Source organism: Bombus vosnesenskii, unplaced genomic scaffold (genome assembly GCF_011952255.1).
Source record: "Bombus vosnesenskii isolate JDL3184/JDL3185 unplaced genomic scaffold, Bvos_JDL3184-5_v1.1 scf7180000013302, whole genome shotgun sequence".
Lineage (NCBI taxonomy): Eukaryota > Metazoa > Arthropoda > Insecta > Hymenoptera > Apidae > Bombus > Bombus vosnesenskii.
In genome coordinates this window covers 258,826-278,142 of record NW_022882951.1, presented here as the reverse complement: position 1 = coordinate 278,142, position 19,317 = coordinate 258,826, and the positions used below count along the sequence as shown (strand labels likewise).

General features: G+C 38.7%; 1 protein-coding gene and 1 long non-coding RNA gene across 2 annotated transcripts in view; both read right to left on the bottom strand.

Moving 5' to 3' along the window:
- The window catches only part of LOC117234036 (glypican-4), a 131,858-nt gene that overhangs the window by 84,253 nt on the left and 28,288 nt on the right, over nucleotides 1-19,317 (bottom strand). The window lies entirely within an intron of this gene.
- On the bottom strand, nucleotides 2,271-4,686 carry LOC117234037. Its single transcript, XR_004493466.1, has 4 exons — nucleotides 4,480-4,686; nucleotides 3,571-3,957; nucleotides 2,519-2,919; nucleotides 2,271-2,427 (listed from the first exon to the last, which is right to left on the bottom strand). It is a non-coding gene; the product is annotated as an uncharacterized LOC117234037 (long non-coding RNA).

The following is a 19,317-nucleotide window of genomic DNA, read 5'->3' as shown; positions in this document are numbered from 1 at the left end:
AAAAAATTTTTATCCTACATTTTCGACTTCTTTTTTCGCGTAGAATCACCCCCTTTGCGCTTGTACCACCGGTTGCCAATCACCCTGTATATAGTTAAATATCTTAGTATAGTGTATAATCGATTGCGTGCTAATACTGTGGAGATCTTTGCGAAGAGAACGACAGCAATAAATATTTCGTAATTTTTCTATACGTATGTAGACTCGTGTGAAATTTTCAACACCTCATCAAACTGGCAAAGAAATTCAGAAAAAGTTTCCACAAGCCAAAATACTTTCGTGGACCACTCCAGCTTCATCCTGTGATATCTCGAAAAGCTGAAGTTCGTAACTATTAAACGTCTGTACTTTCAAATTCTACTCTGCGCAGAATGTACATTTACATGGTTTACCGTCTCAACTCCTCGATTACAAGTATATTACGCGTCTAATGAACTCATGAGCCTTTCATTTTTCCATCATCAAACTCGCGTAAACCTTGTCACGCCGGTATATTGGTATCCCATTGAATTTCAAATGAAATCCTGTACGAAGAAACGAGGTGGGCTTTCGAGCCAACTGTACGTATAAATCGCGAGCGTAAGATTTATCGTACAGCGATATCTACCGCGTATCGTTTACGCATAATCGCGCACGAAGGCCCCCTTTTTCCATCGCTTATCCGATCTGCATCGACCGATCTGCTCGATCGAGCCACGTTCGCGCAAAATCACGTCGAGTTATTATCTGCGTATGTTGACTTGCTCGTGTAATTAGTGTCGCGGACGTGTTTGGCGCCGTTTCACACGTTCCATGCCCTGCATTTGGATATAAAAAGAAAAGAAGCAAGGTTGAGCGCGTTAGGTCCAGTTAGACCACAGGCAGCCAGCTAATTAGGCGATTAGGTGGTTGAGTATTGAGTGTCGGTGAAATCTGATCCATTGTGAATCGGGACTCGCGATATCAAGAGGATGTATATGTATGTAAAGGATAAGATAACGATAGTCCGGGCTTCTTAACCCAATAAAATAACGAGAAGCGAGCCTTAAACTGTTTACTCTTGCGACGATAAATTAGAACGAAATCTTTTCTCCGATTGATTTTTATTTTTGTATCACGTAACCAAACACGTATTCGAGCTAACATCTACCACCTTGGAAGAAACCATTTCAGAACCTGCAAAATATCTAAAATCCTCGAACCTCGAACCAAATAAAAATCTACCTAAACTTTGCTCGTAAAAGATCGCGAAGAAAAATTCAATTCCGCTAATTACGCCCAGGACCTTCAAAATTTCCAAACATTCAAAGCCTAAGTTTCGTTCTTAAAAAAAAAAAAGTCATTACCTCCAGAATCTTCAGAATTTCCAAACTTTCAAAGCCTAAGTTTCGTTCTTCGAAAAAAGAAAAAAGACAAAAAAGGAAGAAATCCTAAACGAAGGTGCAATAAACCACTAAACGAACGTATATCAAAAAGCCATAAAAGCTAACCACCCCAGCAGCAAAGCCTCCCTAGAGAGGAAAAGGAGGCCATCGTCTGATCGCAAAAACGTCGGCGATTAAAACATAACCAGGCAGTCGCGGTCGCGAGTTCAAAAGCTGGGCTCCTATTGACTCGGAGTCATTGTCGGCAGCCCTACGTCGCGTCGTTTCGGGGGTCCGCGTTCCTTCGTTGGCCACCCTTCCACAAACACCTCCGTGCCTCCACACGCGAAGCCCGGTCAGACGAAACGTGTAGTTAAATGTGGGAGCGCCTCGGGTCAGACATAATAGTGTGTTGGGCTGCAGGTTAAACTGGCGGCGGCCGGCAGGCAGGTTGAAACGGGCCGAGGAATGCAGCCGGGGCAACGAGGAGGGTAAAACGGAGACCAAAGAGGAATCCGGTCTCCTCCGCGTCTTTCTGTCCTTCCTTCCTTCTTCCCTTTCACCCCTCAACCCTCTTCCACCGTTCTCTTTTCCGCTTTGCTGGGACGAATCGCACTGTTCTTCTACCCATTTCTCCCTCTAGCTCGCACAGTTATCCCTGTGTGGTCAATAGAGAAAATATTTGGAAAATGACTATTTAAATGACACGTCATTTGGCTCGTGATTATTTCAAATTAATTACAACGTAGTTTGTTCTAAGAAGAGAGTTGTTTATCTTAGAGATGTTTCATTATTTGGATACAACTCTTTTTATTCTGTTTCTTTAATTTAAAATTCATGTTTCATGAAATAATAATTTCTATTTTTACCGTCGTGTCAGCCATATCAGAGCCGTACAAAATTATAAAATGAGTTTATTAATATTTAAATGTTTACTGAAATAACAATCCACAGTGGAGATGCCGTTTAGTTCCAGGAATAAAGATCTTGTTCTGTTATTTATAATTGGAGCATAGGGGACGTACGCGTTTATAACGAATTAAACTATTTTTAAATTGCGTTATTCTATTTAAAATCGTTGCACCTAAGAATAGAAATTGAATTGATCTCGACAAAATGAAATTACTTCCATAAATTACTTTTCAAATAAAAATAATTAATTAATTGAAACTTACGCAGCTCACCGTTTCTACCTGTTATTCCTTATTTTTATTTTAAATCAAATTTAACCAACGTTTCCAGCTTTTACGTTTCTCCTCCATACCGAGTCGCGTCATCAACGACGATAATGGATCTCCCTTTCTTTTCCCCTTCCTTTTAACCGTCCACCTCATACATATCCCACTGTCCCTCGCTTTTCTCGCATTTTTCTTCGTTTCCTTGGGCACAACGTCTCCCTTCGGCTTTGACTTTCGAACCCAGGACATAGCGAAGGCTGGAGGGTTGGTCTAGTTTTGGGGGAACATGTTCAAGGGCATTAATCATCGACGATACTGCTGTTGAATGACAAACTCCAACTTCTTCTTTCGGGATATTTTTTCGTCGTGTTGTTTGCTCTGAGATTTGGAATCTTATGCTGTTAATTAACAAAACATACCGCGCAGAATAAACTTTTGAATCCTCTTGCGCGATGATTTAGCCACTAACTAGTAACATTAGCTAATTGACAAACTTCGACCACCTCCTATAATTATCCTCGCAATAGGACAAAATTTGTTGGTTTAGTATTAAAATAACGCTTTGACAATTTTCAATAATTTAAATGTATCCGTAAAAAATTTTGTTTAATCTAACAAACTTCGACCACCTCGTATAATTATCCTCGCAATAGGACAAAATTTGTTGTTTTAGTAATTAAATTTAGTAGTTAATTAAAATAACGCTTTAGCAATTTTCAATAATTTAAATGTATCCGTAAAAAATTTTGTTTAATCTAACAAACTTCGACTACCTCGTATAATTATCCTCGCAATAAGACAAAATTTGTTGGTTTAGTGTTAAAATAATGCTTTAGCAATTTTCAATAATTTAAATGTATCGATAAAATTTTTTTTTTAATATAACAAACTTTCCCGGCGAAAGATCTTACGAAAGAAAAAGAAGAACTACGATTTTATAAGAATACTCGTAAGTAATTTATTCGAGATATTAATTATTATAGTATAGGTATATTATGTTAGTAGAAAATGTACTATCATCTTTATAATTATTATTTTTATTTGCATACTCGAGAAAGGAGACTGACCTTTATTGCTGGTTTTTAGCTGGTTGAATTCGTCAGTTCTCGCGATCGATTTCAGCGATAACTGGACATTAATGATTCATTATACTGCCTGTAGCAGCCTGTTCGCTCTGTCCGATGAAGCGATCGCTGGCTTAATGCCACGTTTAATGCTCTACTCTCACCACGATCCTATTCTTCATCCAGATACCTCTTCCTCAACGTCAGAATGAATGGATGGTTGGCTTTTAAAGCGTTTCGTTAGACGTTTCATCTTTGGTCTTCGTTTAAAACTTCAACGACGCAAAATGTCACCGTCGAACTGTTGTTTAACAAATCTTTCGTTTGCTCTTTTTCACTGTCGTACGATGAAACTGCCTTAGAATCATCTGCCTAAAAAATTCATTCAAAAGATATGTTTTCACGGACTGTTATAAATCAAGCGACTATTTACAACATAAATACAGGTGACAATTGTTTCGTAAAAATCCATGTCCAATTAAGCGATTGTTCTTCTTAGAATACAAAAATTAATCCAAAGTCGATACATTCTTCTTTGTAACAAATTTTTGTAGCGCAACAATGTCGATAAATTTATCGCAGTTGCTCCTCGAATCGGGACAAATAATTGAAAAAATCTGCACAATTCAAACAACTCGACGAACAAGTACACGGAGCAAAATTTAAATTTCACGACGCGATTTCAAAGTTGCGAAGTATGGTGGAAAAAAAGGATTCACGGCGGTAATTTCAGCATCGATCAGTTAAAGGTGATACCACAGCTTCCATGGCGGAAGATCAAACGTTTTATCGTGAAAACGCTTTCGTGGATCAAGGATAACGTATTCGAGAGAAGGTTTATGGCGACTGGCGTTCCTCTGGAATTTCAACAAGTGAGAAGCAGTCAGGCTATACCGTTCAAGTTGTGCGAGACGTTTTGTACGCCTTAACAATCGTCGAACAACCTCAAGTTCGCTAACTAGTTTGCTACGAAGCTAAAGTCGACCAACGTCTCGTGGTTATTTCTACGTTAGCGTTCGTGAATTCCACTCCATTCTCTTCCTGTTGGATTCATCGGTGAATAAGCGGCGCTTGAACATTGCGTTTAACTTGCTGACGTTTGTTTCTGGTAGGACGATGTCTCTGAATTCTTCTGAAGAATATCGTACCGTTTCGTTCTCAAGATGAAGATAAAGGAAGCAAATGACGTCTATGAATCTTTTGTTCAAGTTTTAGTATAGTTTAATTCGACGAGTTGGTAACAGAAAATAACATTTAACATGGCAAATTTGTCTGTTTCTACATCTTAAATTCTACCATCTCTCTAACCATTTCAATTCAAATGTTTTATTTTCTCGAAATTGAAGAAAATCGAAGTTTTATCATTTGCATTGCGCCACCTTTGCTTCTTCTTATTCGATTGAAAATATTTAGTCGCTATTTTCTAACAGCCTATATAATACAACTTTATTTAAAAGGTAAGAGACACGAGAAACTTAGCAGATGAAATATTTGAATTAATTCCTCGTTCCAAAAGCCTCAAAATATCCAAATAAAGTTACCGTGGAATCTATAATTTTGGAATATTAAAACGTACTCGTATAAGCATATCTGTATGATCTAATAATATTTTTATTATTTATTCACCGTCTCTAACGTTACACATGTTCGTTATACATTATGCCATTGTATAGACGACAGCCGTAGGAGACCGATATCTGAATAATAAATTCATTTCTTAATTCTACGATCGCTAGACTTATGTTTAATTCACGTTTCAATTTGTCTGTGATCAACATGGGTATAATCTACTTGTATAACATGGATTTGCAGAAACAGCTACGATTTCAACGATATGCGCTAACAATCGACCAATGCTACGTCTAACTTGAAGCATCGCTACCAGCGGTAACTTTTAAAGAAAATGTTCAGCGAACAGCCTAAACTTGGTCCTCGGCCGACTTTCAAGCCACGAACACCGCAAAGGGAACACCACGAAGACGTGTTCCCGTGTAATTAAACTTTCCACTCTCGTCGTCGCGGTGCCTTTAAAAGGAAACCCGCGGTCCGGGACATAAATTTTTCCTCTCAAATATTTGAACATCGCCACCAGAGAAGCCTAGTTTTTACCATCTCCGATAAATCCCCTCTGTTCCTCCCTTTCTCTCCTTTTGTCGTCTCGTACCTCCTTTTCTTTTTTATTCGCTTCTTTTCCCACCGTGACAAGAGGCGAACTAAATGCGCGCGAATTACTCGTCGATCTTACCGGCTTCCTATTCGGATAATAAAGTCAGACTGTAAAAGAGTTATCAAAGGCAAACGACGTGGATAGCAGAGAACGATAGCGGCACGAAGCGGTCGTTTAGGCGACGCGTCCCTCGGGAGCCGAACATAATCACCTCGATTCTATGCCGGTGGAACACTCTGCTGGTAAACTGGCGGCATATTCTACCACGTTTATCGTTTATTACCGTGCCTAACGATACATTAAATTGCACGAGCATGGCTACGAAGCTACGTCCCGGCAGCTAAGACGTCTGTGAAAATTGATTCCGACGAACAAGTCGGCGGAATAAGGTTTCCAAGTAAATTTTGAATCTGCAATTGAGAATTATCGTGGATTAGCGAGTAAGTAAGAGAATAAGTATGGTAATTACAGCACGGATTTTTATGCGTTTGCGGGCAATTTTCAATGGAAACATGCACAGAACGTAATTATATAGAAAATAGCCATATCGTTACCATATTTAACAAGTGAAACAATTATGCGTCTAGTTTTTTAACGATACGCATAGAAATATGAATTTGCATCAGTATCTTCGTCGCGTTTGATTAATCGTGGAAATATAAATCGTGGAAATTTATGATATCCTCTAGAATGTACTTTCTATTCTAAGGAGAACCGTTGAACTTCCCACATTTTTTTTCATATCGTCAAAGAAATTAAGAATTTTCGCGCTTACGTACGCAGGTGAAAATCGATACACGTTCCACGTGAAAATATTACAAAGCGACTTGTTATAATTCGCGTAACTTTATTAAGGAAAAATCAACGCCACTCTTGATATTCTTAAATCAAGTCGTAATATTTCTTCATGGAACGTGTATTGATTTTCACCTATGTGCGTACGCGCGCAGATTCTTAATTCCTTTGACGATAGGAAAAAGAATGTTGAAAGTTCAACAGTTTGCCGCTGGGTCGTTGAAAAAGGAAACTAGGGAAAAAATCGAAGCACGGAACGCTGATAGCGATCGTAAGCGTAAAGCGCGTGCACGCGCGCGGAATTGCTCAGAATCGCGAGCGTGCATAAACTAATTGAGAACAATTCGAGTGCTAAACGAATGCGAGCGTCGAATCGGGGAAAATGCGGCCGTCGTGTGCGACAGCCGGAAGAAATTCCGAATCGAATCAGGGGCCCGGATTTGCCGAGTTTCGTCCGCGTCGCGACGCGTCGATCTGTAAATGCGTTCGATCCAGATGTGGAATTTTCTCCATCTTTTTTTTTTTCACTTCCTTTCCCATTGCGTTTCGCGCTTTCGAATCGATCGCTGGAAAGCTTTCGAAACGTTATTTATACGGAAAAAATGAACCGCGTAATAATAAATAATTTAACGAACTTAACACGTTCGTCACCCAGCGTGATTCGGCTAAGTTTCCTGCGGGGCCGAAATCCAACCGCCGGTTCGCAGAACGTAAATGAAGCGACAAGCGGGAATTCATTGTCTATCGCCTTCGATTCATTGCAAAGGAAAAATTATTTAGTTCTGAAATGAAGAAACCGATAAGCTAGAATATTCCGAGGGATCTCATGGCAGATATCTGAGATCTTTCATTTAGTCGAGAAACATACTCGTGAAGCGTACATCAGTGATTTTTTCATGCTGAAAATGTTCAGTAAACGGCGTGAAAATATATTTGAAAGTGAGGAGAGTAGTGACGACGAAGTCTGCAACTATTGGTCGAAGTGCCCAAAATCAGCCCAAGTGTGTTTGGAATGTTTTAACAATTACCATGCGATATAACATAATGTAATATTTTATCGAGAATATAAATCAATAAAAAGTATGATATATGTTGTATATCCTTTATATAATATCCTATATTTAATTAACTCGATCAAGAAGAACGTCATCCATACTTGGGTGACGTTGCCCCACGGAAGTATACCCGTCACGTAGACATGGGTGACGTGGCGAACCTGTTAAAGAAGTAGAGCATCAATGCGCAGAGGAATAAATTTCGATACGGTATAAAAATGTTCGTAAAGAATTTGAATAATCTTCAGCGAGGAATCCTACGCCCTCGTGAATCAGCTGGTAACGTTTATCGACCCGGGAAAAGAACGGAGAGAAGGCAAGTTAGAAAGGCGGACAAAGCTTTTAACGTCACGTAGTAGATACGTATGAAACGAAACGAATTTCATCGGCATACACCTCGCACCTACCTCCGGCGGATCAATTTAAATGGCTATTCAGAAGGGCTGAGTTACATTAATTGCGGCGTTGGAGGAAGTCCATTCATTAGTTTCATTGTTATTTCGGCCCCACAAAACTGACAGCCGGCTGGCTCCGTGAAAAAACAAGCAGCGCCACTTCCGCCATTCAGCGGTCCCACTCTCGTTTTCTACTCGATTCCCAGCCGAATCTGTTCGATGATCCGACAAAATGTTTTATTTCCGCCAGAGAGCCTCGCATCGATCCTCACACGGCGTCCAATGGAAAGACGGTGGCAATTGACCCTTTCATTCGTTTGTCTGTTACTTTTCTCTTCGTTATACGTATAATATAATACGTCTGGACAGAGATGCGGTGAAAAAGGCGAAGCAACATGATCGTCGAAGCTTCTTCGATGAAACATTGATGGAAGGAAATGGAAAAGGGCGCGAGTCGTTCGAATAAAAGTATAATCCAGTCGGTGGAACGCAGGAAGCGAATGTATAAATTAGAAATGTGGGCGAGAGTAGGAAAACCTTTCCCTGGTGGAGCGTTAGCAAGAAATAAATAAAGAAACGCGGCTACCTTGCTGCTTGGTAGACGATGGTTATTAAAGAAAAACGAGCATCAACGGGAAACGAAACGAAGCAGGAAAGGGACCTGAGCGGATGCACGATCGCGTTGAAACAGATACGGAAGACGAGGAAGAAAACGAAGAGGAAGAATAAAATAAAAAAAAAGAGAGAAGAGAGTAAGAAATTCCGGATAAAGAGATGAGAAGGGAGGCGGAAGACGAATAAGGTATAGCCCGAAGTTGGAACAATGGTCGAAAATTGCGGGGCAAAGCCGACCAGAGAAAAAAGCTATAAGACGCTGGATTTACATAATACTTGGGATACTCTCGGCCATTGTTCCCTTGCTCGTATTAAAATGATATTGAAGAACAGGCATAGTAGATACGAGAAAGTACTTACAGGACTCTGCCGCGATCTTATCTAATTTCGATCAATTTGACACCGGAAATGAAAAGATATAAGATAGGAAAGCAAATACAATTGCTTATACAGTAAACGTTTCTATCAAGCTTCTACTCTGGCCGAGCAAATATACGGCCACCATTTTCACAGCATTCTCAGGTAATCCGTTCTCCTTAGATAATCCGTTCTTCTCAGATAACGAGGAATTAGAAGCGTACCTGCCCGTTTCTCAGGAAATATTGCGACCGCAGCAAGTTTATATAAACGGTATTGCGTTAGTGAGAAGAAAAGATGAAACTTTTTTGTTCTTTCATATTTCTCGTACGCGTACCGTTTACGAGAAAAACGCTGACTGATAACTGTGTGAACAAATTGTGGATCGACGAACAGGAAGTTATCATTACTATTATTAAATAATCCAAGTGAGAATTAAAGAACAATAGGTTATCAGCTTGAACTTACCTTTGATCGAAAATTTTAAATTAACCACCCTTCTTTCCAGTCAGACGTTAGCTTTTAATTTCATTATAATAAGAACCATGGATTAACTTGCGCAATTAATCTCGACAAAGGGTCCGTCAACAAACAAGGAGTTTGAAAATTTCTCGGGTCTACGCCATCGAAACCGGAGATCGGCTAATTACCGATGCCTCGAAAGACGTAACGAAAAAGGAGCAGCTCGACGGCGGCACTGTACACGATAAACCCCCTCGTTGATTTAACGAGGCCTCGCACGTCTCCGAAAACCCTTCAATTAAGTGATAACGTTACAATGCATCGGCCGGTTTCGATCCTCGGCTCGATATTATTGCCCGAGACCCTGTCCCTCTCCGGTGCAACGAATTCGCTAATTACCCTTGTTCAACCAGGCAAAGCTCTTTCATTAACAAGGACCACCATCACGCACGGCGTCGTATTATGTTTTAATTACACGTGTGAATTCGATATGTTTTAATTAGGTCGCGGAGCCTACGTACCGGTAGCAAAGTAACGCGAAACGAAACGCGTTCTCCTCGAATATTACGGAGGACACTTTAATCGGAAGTAGCAGCGAATATCTGTTCCACGTTCGTTAATTTTATGCGTATGAAGTTATAGACGAAGTTAAGAAGTTTAGTATAGTATTAGATTGTCCGAAAAGCTTCTTTCGTTTTATAAGGAAATAATAGACGCACAAGGTTTTTCGTTTTGTATTATTTTGTCGAATTACGTACGATCCATTTTGTTCCGTTGAGATAAACACCGCGGCATTTCACAGACTTGCTTTCACGTTTCTATGAAGGTACACTGTTGGAAAAGACACGTTTGCGAAAGAAAGATACTTTCCGGACAACCTAATCGGTGGATATTTTTACGAGTGGCACCGGTGACTGAACGAAATGAAATTGACTGGGTGTCGCGAAACAAGGCGATGCATCAGAAATATTGGAATCTTAAATTCGCCGATTCACGCGTCCCAAAGATACAGATCGTCGTATGCACTGGCAACCATAAGTATCGCATCTATCGATATTTTATATAATTAATTAAATCTTTAATTATGGTATAAATTGAATGTTTCTCGCCGCTTCTACTTTCCAACTGTTTTATCATAAATCTGCTTTCGCATTACACGCATCTCGTAATAAAATACCAAATAAAGTGAGATTTGTTAGAGCTTCCCAATAAATATAACGAGTAGGTGTTGTAATATGGTCGGCAGTGTATATACGTCGGACACGAACCAAAGTATCGTATCATTATTTCACGATCAATTTTCCCCATCCACATAAACCGGGAATTTTCTTTTTCCGTCATTATCCGAATAAATATTTTGATTTGAAAAAGATATGACAGGCACGGTGGTCCCTATGAGCGATGAAAATCCATTCGAACGAATTAAAAACAAAAAATTTATCGTTGATATTTAAATCGGCGCGCTTAAACGCAACCATCACGAGCCAGAGAGCGTAGCAATTAATTAAATACGCGCACCGTAAATATTTAACAGCGTTTACGCAACCGGGTATTTCGTGCATTTACACGACCGGCCGTGCATCGAGAGAGAGAGAGAGAGAGGGAGAGAGAGATATTTATTGTCGCGATAATTAAATCCTCTGTAATCGAGACAAAAATTCCGATCCGTGATATTCGCCGTCTCCGGTCTCGATTCGACGAACTTGTTTATCGCAAAACCGGACGTGAATAATCATTTCGATGATCCAGAAACGTTCAGACGTGTCTTCTGTCCGATTTACCATTCAAATCCGTGGATTCTCCAGGCACGATTGGGGTTGTTATCCTTGAAATTAATTAAAATTGACAAAGTTGAAGTGTAGAGAATACAAGAGAATTTAAAACGATCTAACGTCCAATTAACATCTAAGTCATTGCAGGGGTAATATTCATTCGAAAAGACCAAAAGATCGAACTGTCATGTCATGAAGCAGGAAACCATTCCACTTTTAACTCTGACGCTAATAGCATTTCCAGTGAATCTGGATAGAATTTCGTGAGAGTTCTAAATTACGAACAATTACACCTCTTGTCTAATAATCAACGTTGTAAAAGTCTAAAAATATAAATTCCTATAAATTTCCCTTGTGTCTCTTCGTATACGTATAGTTCGCAAGTGAATGCGTTAATCCAGTCAGCGTATACATTAGCTGTTATGCAATTGCTATATTTTATACTTTCATCGCGACATAAATCAAATCGTACAGCAAGCTAACAATTTCGCGTGACGCTTGCAAAATTTTTCTCTTCTTTTCGTGTCTCTCCTTCAACTTCTTTTCCTATTTCGATTCTCGCTTTCTTCTCGAATTTTCCTAAAAAAAAAGATAAGAACTCGAATTATCCATCCAAAGTGCGAAAATATATATTTGGTCGAACGCGAAAGACATATCGCACGATACGCCAAACGTACGTTTTACGAAATTGCGTTTGTCTTCCAAATAATCCTTGTCCACTTAGCAGCCTAATCGGACAATGGCTCGTATACTTTAAACAACTGCCTGATAAACAATCACGCCAGTTCGATGCCTCTTATCAGATTTATTGCTCGGAGGAATACGTTCGAGCGTCGAGGGTGCAGAATCATTCTTTTTGTCTGTCCTCTCGACCCGATGAACTATTCGATGATATTTAGAATCGTAATTCTACGGATTGATTGGTCCGAGACACTTTTCAATCGGAACAGTTTGCATATACGTAATTAACTGGAGATTACAGTCACTTTCTTTTCTTTTCTTTTTAATGTTCACTACGACTCGCTATCTCTCGATTCATCGTTCCTTCGTGTTGTTTCGTCGCTTATCTCAGCGTTTCTTCGACTTATATAATTCGCTGAGTTACTGATTGGCTTTCTTATGAGTCCTTTAAATAAGTACGTTTTCTCGAGTAACCATTTCAGCAATTTAAAAATGTTTCTAAGTCTAAAATTATGAAAAATTTCCAGATTCCACAGACATTTCAATTTTTCATAAAGATATCTAGCTAACTTTTTGAATGCAATTTTTTCTTCCAAATATCTTTTTCGTTCACGAAACCACGGAATATTTCGAACATTTATTGTATCTGCCTGGAGATGCCTGTGCCTATATGAGGATTTTATCTGCACAACGTAAATTACAGATTAATTTTTTGGATAAAAGGACGATTACTTCAAACAGAGTTCCTTTACACTGTCCTGTTCATAAAACCACAAAATACAAATGCAAACTTCTATCTTCGAATAATTATCTGCCTGAAGATGCCTGTGCCTATGTGAGGATTTTATCTACACGACATAAAGTGCAGATTAATTTTTTGGATGAAAGGATGATTACTTCAAACAGAGTTCCTTTACACTGTCCTGTTCAGAAAACCGCAAAGTACAAATGCAAACTTCTATCTTTGAACATCGATTCCCAAATATTTAACTCGCTTGGTCTTCTTTGTTTTCTGAAAACAGAACACTAAACCCCTGTTTCTTATAGCTATAAGGTATTCCTAATCCACGATCTTCCTCTGAAATGTTCGAAAGCAAAAGAAATAAGCTCGGATAATCTTTCTACAACGAAAGGGGGTACACTACGGTAAATGCGTAACGCGGGACAACAAGAACGAATCTCCCTGTTTGCGAATGGAAAATCATGTTTGCGAATCCTTACCTGCGGTTTGCCGTGATCATCGGCGTTATTTTCCCTCTCAAAGCTACAGTCTTCGATAAATAGAAAAGAACATAGAATATACAAACTTTTTACCCTACGCAGAGACCATCTTCTTCCCTTCTGGAAAGATCGCCGATTATGTCCCGTAGTTTAGAAAGTTACTTAGGAAACTTACCTGAAAAGAGAGAAACATTCGTATTATTAACAGTAGAACTACCGACAGTTAACACGAAGCTATTTCTACCAAACCCAATGAAAATGACTGGTTTTTAAAAAATACGTAATAATAGAATATTTTTATATTTATTTATTTATTACTCTCTTACAGAAGCAATTCCACGTTATGTAGTAGATTTTTGATATTATTAATCCATCTGGGATCCCTAAAAGAGGGTTGACACGTTTATAAAATTGTAGAACTAGTCATTTTGACTGCTGTGGTATTTCTAGTGTTAGCATCTAGCGATCGATTTGGAATTTTCCTGATAACTGATACCGTCATATCGAATGATACGCGATAAAAATTTGAAAAACGCGTGGCAAGTTGTAGAAAACGAGGAAACTGGTTAATTGGGGTTCGATAAACAGATTGCAGGACCCTTTTACACTTTGACAGGTACAGGTATTGGTATAAGTAGCCTTGATACAAAATTACTTTCAGTTTGAATACATAAAAAACAAAATAAAATTCATTATATTATTCTTTCAGTTATCGTTGCGAAAGTCATTACATCATTGCGAAAAAAGATATAACATGAAGTAGGAATTTTCAAATGAAATTGTAAAATCAGTCAATTTGACTGGTGTGGTAGTTGTAGTGTTAACGTAGCTATAGAACGAACAGAAAAATCGCATTAGAAATTCGCGTGTATTCTTTTAGAATCTCGAAACATGCGATGATAACGCTATTATCTTGCGAAGGTTTATTACGATTCGAAGAATTCGACATTCGTAAGAATTATCATGGTGCGATTCTTGTTTCTAGGCTCCGACGTTCTCGGTCGCGGTAGAATTTAGATCTGGTAACGGATCGCAGCGATGTTAAATAATCAAGCATCTTTAGGTCATTAATTATTTCTTAATTTCGAGAGAGAAAAACAAGAAGCTCTATAAAAAGAACATTTATTCAAAAATTTTCCCGATGTTTAAAGTTTAAAGAGACATATGATCTCTTTATAAATGTAACAAATCATTCAGACATTCAGCCCTTATTCTAACTGGCTTCAAAATTTCTCAGTTAAGAAGATTAAGAAAGCTTCGTAAGATTCTGCAATCTCGTCAGTTTCCTTCGTCGTTCCACGTTCCTGCAGACCCAAATCAAACGAAACGTAAGCACGGAACGTAAGTAGGTCTGTCTGTTAATTTGAGAATCGATATCTTCTTCGAAATAGAAATTCCGCCGGGTTATTCGTCGAAGTCGTACGCGCATTTCCTTACCCGCCTCATCGAATCAACCAGAATACGAAATCATCGTCCGGAAGCCCGTGATTAATCATCGATTCTCGACTAAACCTTCCCCGACTAATCTACCAGCCTTATTACTCATCCGCGAGGAATGCTAAGCGTGCCTGCGTTTGTTACTTCCGGTCGTAGGTGGTCTGTTCCGCGACTCTCATTCTCTACGATGACCCGAACGAGAAAAAGAAAAAAATAATTACCAGAGACGCGCGGGGACACGAATCAACGATGTGCAAAAAAGAGAAACGAGCAACGAGAGGCGAAAGGTAAAGACGAAAGAACACGAGGAGTAAAAAAAAAAAAAAAAGAAGAAAAGAAAGGGAAGGGAAAAGAATGAATGCAATGAGTGACCTTCTGGACCCTGGAGGATTCAAGGAGGCGAGGAACGTTCCTCCGGTTCGAACGCCATTCTTCGATATGGAGGGGAGCAGTCGAGAAAAAGGGAAGAAGGCAGAGGATCGCGACGAGAGCCTGCTGCCTTTGAGAAGGACCCTGAGACGGCTATAAATTACCGGCTAATATCTCATAATTACCGAGCGAACGAGACTCCAGGAATGCCATGGCACCGAGTCAGCATGCAGGTACGCGAACAACTTCGGAACCCGAACGCGTTTCACGCGAACGAATATCCTGGAAAGAAGGGAACGAGCGCTCCTTTCGCTCACTTCCGCCCATTGTCATTCCGTCGATTTTTACTTTCACATTTTTCTACTTACTTTTCGCAAGCTTTTGCTTTCGTTCCTTTGGCAGATATCGGGACAAATTTTGTCTAATACCTTTACGTTAGCCTGTTGATTTTTGCAGAGCAATTTTTTCCCTCGATTCTTTTATTTAAATGGTCGTCCATAGATATTTAATTGGACACCTGATTTAATTTCGTCGAAAGACTATACGTCCATCTACGCGTTTTTCTTATGTTTTCGGAATTATAATAAAAACTGTTCGGTAAAACGTGATTACAGTTTAACAGAGTTAAAAACTTTGCACTTTAATTCCCCTAAAGGTAATTTTTCTATTTCTTATATTCTTAATTGGTTTTAAAATGTGAAACTAGCGTGAATCTTTTCAGTTGTACTCTCTCTTTTCTAGAAACACTTTGTATTAGGTCGTCCGAAAAGTTTCTTTCGTTTCATAAGGAAATAATGAATGCACATTTTCCGTTTTATATTATTTTATCGTAGCGACAGATATAGCAAAAGAGTGAACAAACACCGAAACCCCCTAATCACTGGATTACTTGATACGACGGACCAGATTCGCAGGCTGAAGAGGCACTACCCGCTAGACCTAAACGCTAGATTCATTTAGTTATCTAAATTAAGCATATTCACTTACTTATAATACTTACTTATAAATTATACTTATCTATAATAAGTATTAACTTATTATAAATAATCAGCCATGTCACTGCGCCACGCCAGAAAAATTACTGAAAATTCTCAACGCGAGAATTGATTGTAATTTCAACAAATAAATAAAAATAAAAAAAATATTATTTTATCGAATTACGTACGATCCATTTTGTTCTATCAAAATAAAGATCACAACGTTCGACAGATTAGGTTTCGTGTTTGTAGAAAGATGCGTCGTTGTAAAAGACAGACACTCCTAGAATTAGGACAACCTAATTCTATTACCTTTGATCTTCTCTTGGAAATGTTCGAGAAACGGTTCCCACGTACGTACGCGGTTAATATGAAAATCTGCATACCGCCGAAAAAAGTAGCGTTCTGACCGTCGATCGACCCTCGTTCGAGGAATGTACGCGTGCGTCACGAAAATGCAATTAAGTTCGAGCGTGAAAGGGTCCGTCGAGTTTCGTAGAACGTACTAGGAATTCCGGGGAAGGGAGAAGCGCGGTTACAGGGCCGTGGAGAAGTCTTACGAGGCTTAGATCGTTTGAAACGAGATTAATTGAAGATCGAGACGGTATATTTGCGCGGTATATTTGCACGATTAAGAAGACAAACTTCCTTTTTACACTGTAAAATCCTACTTAACCCGTTGAACCGAGAGAACCCGTTAATTCGTCTCACGTGGATTCCTATCAACTTAGACAAAATATGAAATTTGCTTGTTTTAATGGATCGATTGAATCTGACTGAAAATTAATTCTAGGATATCTTTTTATTTGAAAAATGTCGAAGTCGATAGGTTTAAAATTGATTTGATCTTTTAATTGCATGATTATAGACATTTTTCATAAATATTTACGGTATACCGTGTAAAATAAAATTCTTTCGTATCGTATCGTTTATAATTTATCTGCAAGTTAAATATAAATATAACCTACTGATAAATGAAAGGTAAATTAAGAATACGGTAAGGGGAGAAAGAAAAGCTGAGAAACGATGAAAGACCGAAAAGTAAGATGCACAGCGATCTCGTAAAGGAACGACTTAAACAGATTTCAAAGATAAATGAAATGAGGGAAATTCAATAAAGGAACGAGGCAAAGGAAGTCGTAAGTACAAAACGATAATGATTTGAATGAAGTATAAAAGAATGCGAGCAAAGGAAGGTTCTTCTTGTACATAACATCTGAGTGAGTATTTTCAACAAGATTCTGTTCGGCCGTTTAACGTTTTAATCTGCGAACCAATCGAGGCGTTCAACGATCGTTCAAAGTTCCGCGTAACACGAGAGCGGAATTTAAGTGCACGATCGAACGTCTAATATCTATTGCTCGTTCGAGTGCTGTTCGATCGACGAGACTTCTTGCTAGAATATTCCTCGTGATACGCGTTTCCGATTACCACCGGAAACCTTCGAGAAGAAGCTGGAAAGACGAAACGACGCGACAGTTTTAATTAATGCAAAGGAAACGGCGCGACGATGCAATGAATAAAATTAGAAATTGCGATTCGAAAGAACTTCATACGAATGGTATAAAGAACGAGGTTCTCTTCAGAAGGCAGAATCGAGGAAGATGTTCGATAAAGAATAAACGAAAAATTGAATAAAACAGTAAAGGGAAAGTAGTATAAAAAGTTCTAGTTTATTAAGATTATTTCGTACAAAAATATTATCTGTTTCTCGCACCTTCTTTAGTACCAAAAAAAAAAAAAGATTTAATTTTACGAACATTTCGTACGACAAGCGTCAATTTTTTAATCCTTTGACGGTATATTAAAATGACAAGGAATTCAGAACGAAGGATTTAAGATGACGGGAAATAAATGTTAATAATTGCGTTACGTATGAAGATCTTCACGTGAAAATTTGCGAATATATCAAGGAGGCTTTAATTATCGTTTCTACGTTATTTATTTAGTATTATTCGATATATTTGTATGTCACGTTTACACATCGCAGTGTGATTAATCATTGCACGCATTAAATCACACAGAACGCTAATTTGTGTGCCTCGTCAGTGATTAGCGTTCATAGGAGCTGCCTTTTTTTGGTCTTAGAACCATACGTTTACGTAAATCACAGTGGCGAATTCGATGTACCGTCCGATTCGAAATGGCAAAAAAGCAAAAAGAACGAACGACCGCGTAAAAATGTTGAAAAGCAGTACGATCCGATATGTTGCGAAATAGAGACAGATGGGGAATATCGGCCAAGTCCCCCATGGAAAAACAGTAGGAAAATGGCGGCGAAAAGCAAACACGCAAAACTCGTCACAGACAACGCGTACATCGACGCTGTTCCTCCGATTTTCAGCAACGAACGGTGAATTTCGATTCCATCTCGATCTCCGGATTTTGTTCCAGCCATCGTCCGTACCAAGGGAACGAGAGAAAGAAAAGAAAATGTAAAAAAAAGGAAAACAAGGACGGAAAATAAAAGGAAGAAGAGGAAACGAGAAAAAGAGAGCTTTTGCTCGAAATACAAATGGAACACGCGTTGCGTTTTCGAATCTCTGGTCGTATTCGAGCGGACCTTTACACGGATTCCTTGCAATCGATGCGTGGCTCTCGAAATATCGGGGGAATGACGATCTTCCTATCGAAAAACCATCCGAATGGGTTTCTCTTCTGATGGATGAGGCTATTTTACGATGGACGAGGCAAAAACTTGTCCTTCCTTCGGACATCACTTCATAATTACACCACCGAGCATCACGATAAAAATACTTGATACATTGTATATCGAATATACCAGATTCTCAGACATCTGACGTATCGATCCTTCGTAAATTAGCTTAACATTCAAATTCTCAGACGTATAAATATGGAAATACTTCTGTCAGAAATAATATTGATTTTTATCGAGGCACAACCTGTTTGTTCGTGGTATACGATTTTGTAGTGATATATACAGGATACATTTAGGTACATGCTAACTCTTTCGCGTCACACTATACTTTCACGAGTTGTCGATTAACTGGACGGAAAACGCATTTGTTTCGCGTAAAACTGTTTTCAAATTTTAGTCAATTATGCCTTCTTTGCAAAATCAACCGAAGAAACGATGAATAACAAGCATTTTTCTCAAGAACTAAAAGACGAATTCGATTCTGAAAGGGTTAACGGCTGATAACTTTAACGATACGCGACAAGTACTAAAAAAAAACTAGTAGGAAAAAATTTACGATCAAGCTGCTAGATTACGATAAATTTAAGATAAGGTATAATTCCGATAAAACTTTATCCAAAAGAGTCAAAGTAAAAAAGAAGTGTTAGAATTTAATCTTAGAGTTAAGATAAATAATCTGTGGAAGACACGATGTTTATGTTGAAATAATATTAGGTGATATTTATTAAACAGAATTACAGAACCAAATGCATTTAAAATATAAGTCAGTG